The 5,102-nt window shown below is 48.3% G+C and overlaps 1 pseudogene; it reads left to right on the top strand.

Annotated features, from left to right (window-relative positions):
* Positions 1 to 1,596: 1,596 nt before the first annotated feature.
* On the top strand, positions 1,597 to 4,900 carry LOC125345580 (annotated as a pseudogene).
* The last annotated feature ends 202 nt before the right edge of the window (positions 4,901 to 5,102 follow it).

Genomic DNA, 5,102 nt, shown 5'->3' with positions numbered 1-5,102 from the left:
TTTATTTTTTCATTTTTAAAGGGTAACTTACTCTGGATATCCATTTTCTTTCTTTCTTTTTTTCTTTTTTTTTGTGGCCAGTCCTGGGCCTTGGACTCAGGGCCTGAGCACCATCCCTGGTTTCTTCCCACTGAAGGCTATCACTCTGCCACCTGAGCCACAGCGCCCCTTCTGGCTGTTTTCCACATATGTGGTGCTGGGGAATTGAACCAAGAGCTTCATGTGTAGGAGGCAAGCACTCGTGCCACTAGGCCATATTCCCAGCCCTGTATATCCATTCTTAATTACTTATATATATTCTTTGTTTCAAATATGTTTTTAACTTTGTAAAGCATTAAATTTCTGTACTTTTGAAAGAGATCATTCAGTCAAAATGAAGCTGATGTACAGTTACAAATATTTCTGTACATACATTTTAACTTTAAAATGTTAATACTAAAATGACACTTTATCAGCAAAAGCAAAAAATAGACAAAAATTTGCTGAGGTCTATTTCAGGCCAAAATTTCCGTATTGCATTTCTAAGTTCCTTTTTCTTAAAGAAATTAACACTTCTGTGTCATTTTAATTATAAAAAGTAATCATTATAGCAAAAATATCTTAAAACCTGATGCACGCAGTTACTGCAATGTCACCCTTCCCTCTGAATCTTGTTTGTGTAGTACATGACTCATGACTCTGAAAAAATTTTAACTCATGTACATTTTCCTGTTCTTTTTTTTATATGATAATACTAATCTCATAGTGGTGTTGGGAGCCGAGCCGGCAGCAAAGCTCATCCTGACCTCTGGCTATGGTCTTATCTCAAGAAATGTGCAAGGATAAGGCTTACTTAAAAGACAACAAAAGTGTCTGATTTATGCTAACTATTCAACCTTATTTTGTCATTCCTGCCACCTGTTATTGCCGACTTCAAGGCTTTCTTGTTTTCTTAAACTTAGGTAACCCTATGCTATTCCCTGGTTCCTAATCTGCATATAAGATGGAAGTTAAAAAGAATCAGGGTTACAGTCTTGAGTGACAAACTTGAGCTGCAGTCCTCCCGAACCCCATCCTTTGTCTTTTGTCTTTTCTTCACCAAGCTGGCTTCTAACCAGGCTCCTCAGATCTCAGCCTATTGAGCAAGTAGGATTACAGGCTTGAGCCACCAGCACTACACTTACGCTGTAAGTGCAGTGTAATAATACTACACTGATAGAATGTTGTAAGATGTGATTTTAATGCAAGTCAGACCAGGCAGTCAGGGATTGGTGTCCAAGCTGCAGTTCCAGCTCTTTGGCCCAGTCAGCGGGGAGAGGGGGAGCGGAGGAGCTCAGCCTGGTCCCGGGCACTCGCCCCGTTGTACCGGAGGGGAAGCGGAGGCACGGTCACATGACTGCAGAGGTAGCCAAAACAAGAAATGTTGTCAGCCCTACTAAGAACTCCCAGAAAAGGACATCACAGGCAGCCCAGGCGGGAACCTGGCAGAGCGGCTCCACCCTGCGGGCGGACACCAGCCCTGTGGGAGGGGCGGGGCGGGCGGGCGGCTGGGGCTGAGGCTCAGGGAGTGGTCACTCGGACAGCCCGGGCACTGTGGCAGGAGGGGGACGCGGTGGCATGGCTGAGAGACCTCCCAGCCCGGGGACAGCACGCAAACTGGAGTATCCAGGAAGGACTGGGGTTCTGGGCGCCCGGCGGCTGCTGATGCTACAGCGACAACTGAGCTCCCGGCAGGCAAGGGTGGAGAGGGGGCTTGGTGGCCTGGATCCTCAGGGACTGCGGGGCAGGAAAGGAGGGGTGAAGCTCCTAGGGGTCCACGAACCAAGAATGAGGAGGGCTGGCTTGTAGGAGACCACCACTACCCAGCTGGACCTGAGGAGGAGTGGGGGTCGGGGAACCCTGGATGGACATAGGTCAGTGTTGGCAACTGGGCACCTCTTCCTGCCAGCCAGACAACTTCAGTGACTTTTGACCTTAGCCTTCCCTCAGGGCAGTTGGGACTGTTTGGTCTCCTAACAGCCTGTGGACTCAGGCTGAGCCTAGGAACACAGGCCCACAGGAACTGTCTGTTCTTTGCCCAGGGCAGTAGCAAGGAGTCCCAGAGCAGCCTGCTGACCACACATGTGATAGACACCGCCTCGGGGCTCCCGGCTCACGGCCTCTGCCTTCGTTTATCCAGGATGGAAGACCTCACCCAGCAGTGGACAGAATTGAGGAAGCGGTAAAAGGCACGCCCTGGCGTCATAGGAGGTATCCAGAGAACGTGACCTTCAGTGCAGGACCCTACCTTACAGCCAGGAGCACAGATGCTAAGGGCTGGAGGACAGAGCTGGCTGCTGTACCCCATTGTCCTCTTAGCCATGGAAGTTCATTGCCTGGGCTCAAGGTCTGGCTTCACAGCCTAGGCCTACTGACTCTCTGAGCCTCAGTTTTTTCATGAGATAAGGCAGATAGTAACAAAAGCTATAGTTATGAAGGATGCTATGAAGTGTCCGAAACATCCTTTCTGTTCAGCAGTCTCACAGACCCTTGGGCCTACTGAGCAGGTGTTTGCAACTCTTTCAAGAGTTATTAGAGAGAACTGCTGAGTTACAGGCAGAGGTGGCATCTGAACACTAATTACATAGTCATGATTAACCTGTAAGTTTGTTCCAGGATACACACTGAATGCTTTTATTCCTGCTTTCTTTATTCACCATTCATCTTGTAGTCCAGTGGTGTAATTTTCCTTTTTATAGGTGGGAAGACTGAGGCAGTAGTGATGAGGTGACTACTGGAATTTCAAGCCAGGCTCATCAAGCACTGTGCTCATCAGCTTTGATGTTCACTGAATCCTGGGCTCTGAACCCTGCCACTAGCCCAAGTACAGGATCTGCTATACTTGCCCTTCCAGTTTTGGGGTTCCCAAGCCCAGATAGGCTGGCCTATGCCCCTGGGGTTCCCATGAGTGGGGTCCCAGAACACTCACCTTGAAGCAGGCAACCTTGTTTTCCAAAATTCTAACCAGGAATGGGAAAGGGAACAGGGCTGGAGTCAGAGACTCCTACTCAATGGATCATGTCCAAATGTCTTACCTACCCCTTCCCATCCATCCATTCACAAAAGCCGGGGGGGGGGGGGGGCGGGAGTGGCAAGATAACATCTTTCTTTCTTTTTTTTTTATTTCCTCCGCCAGTCCTAGGGCTTGGACACGGCCTGAGCACTGTCCCTGGCTTCTTTTGCTCAAGGCTAGCACTCTACCACTTCAGCCACAGCACCACTTTTAGCCTTTTCTTTATATGGTGCTGAGGAATCAAACCCAGGGCTTTATGCATGCAAGGCAAGCTCTCTAAGCCATACTCGCAGCCATCCCTGAGCTTCTTTTGCTCAAGGCTAGCACTCTACCACTTGAGCCACAACACTGATTTTTCTGTTTATGTGGTACTGAGGAATCAAACCCAGAGCTTCAGGCATGCTAGGCAAGCACTCTACCACTAAGCCACATTCCAAGCCCATACTCTGTTCTTTCTAAATCACTGTGGGAGACACATTGAGGACCACAGGTCTCCAGAACCCTGGATTCAGGTGGCTCACACCTGAAATCCTAGCTACTCAAGAGGCTGAGATCTGAGACTCACAGTTTCAGAACAGCCCAAACAGGAAAGTTTATGAGACTCTTACCTCCAATTAACCACCTAAAAGATGAAGTAGAGCTGTGGCTCAAGTGGTAGAGCACTAGCCATGGACACAAAAAATAAGAGACAGTACTCACAGTGAGGTCAAGCACCTCACATACATGCAAATTTTTTTTAAAAAGCAGAGCGAGACATCAGCCCATTCCATGTTAATCCTCCATGCATTGTGGGTAGAATTAGATAGTTACTGACCGAGATAGCAACATACAATGTACTGTGTAAAACACAGGTTATAAAACAAGACATGCTGTATTTCACATTTTGTTAATAAACATACTTATGCATAAAGAAAATGTCAAATACAATTATTACTTCTAGTGTACACAGTCTGAGAGGTTTTGTTGCCCAATTGCTCCTCTGCCTTGGTGGTTCCCTAAATAGGCAATTCAGTGGTGTCCCTAGAAACAGTCCACTGTTTCTGCTTACTCACACAGATGAGAGATTTATCTGGGGTTGCAAATCCACAACTGGGGAAGGGTGGCTCTTTGTCCCTTCTCTGCAGCCCATCTTCTCCCCAGCTACACAGACCCAGATGGCCGCTGCCCTGGACTCCTGACACCAGGTCAAATGAAGCCAGGCACCTACAAACTGTCTTTTGACACTGAGGCTTACTGGAAGCAAAGGGGCCTGGAGAGCTTCTACCCATATGTGGAGGTGAGAGCTATGAGGGTTGGGGGAGATCCTGGACTCACTGATGTGCAGGCCAAGCCTGCTTGCAAGGCCTCATCTGGGTCATTGAGACACTGGTCCTATTCCTCAGAGGACAGGGCAATGGTAGACTGGTGAGCTCACTGCTTGATCTCACAGAAGAAAGGTATCATGGGACCCGAGGAATCGTTATACTTCAAGATGACACCTCCTTGCCTGAGTTGCTCCCTGTATCAGGCTTTGTAGACAAGTTGTCACCTGAGTCCAGCCCACAGCTCTCAGGGCTTTGCCACAAAACCTCCCCCTGAAGCTTCAAAGCACCTGGCTTATTGCCCATCCAGCAAGCCCAGGAAACATTCACACTATCTTTAGCCCTCAGAATGTTTACAGTCCACAACACAAGACTAGCTAACCAGTCCCATAGTCTAGGCTACTGAATTCCACCAGGGAGCACTGGGGTCAGGCAGTTTGTGTGCTGTGGTCCTTTCACTGTTTTCTGCTTCTCCCAGGTTGTTTTCAACATTGCAAATGAAACTCAGAAGTTCCACGTGCCTCTACTACTGAGCCCCTGGTCATACACCACCTACTGAGGGAGCTAGAACCAACTCCTGCTAAGGGTACCTAAGAATTCTAAAAGGCCTTAGCCCAACATATACCCAACCAAGGCCATCTCTAGGAGCTTGAGGCCCTATTGTCTAGGGGGAATCCAAAAGCCAACAGTTTCATCTTGTTTGTGTACAGGAGTAAGGCAGTATCAGGGAGGAAAGAAGCCCACCTGGGCATGGGTACCTTGGCTGATAT

This window comes from Perognathus longimembris, unplaced genomic scaffold, assembly GCF_023159225.1.
Source record: "Perognathus longimembris pacificus isolate PPM17 unplaced genomic scaffold, ASM2315922v1 HiC_scaffold_5931, whole genome shotgun sequence".
Classification (NCBI taxonomy): domain Eukaryota; kingdom Metazoa; phylum Chordata; class Mammalia; order Rodentia; family Heteromyidae; genus Perognathus; species Perognathus longimembris.
Note: the sequence above shows the minus strand (reverse complement) of the source record. Positions and strands in the feature narration are given on the sequence as shown.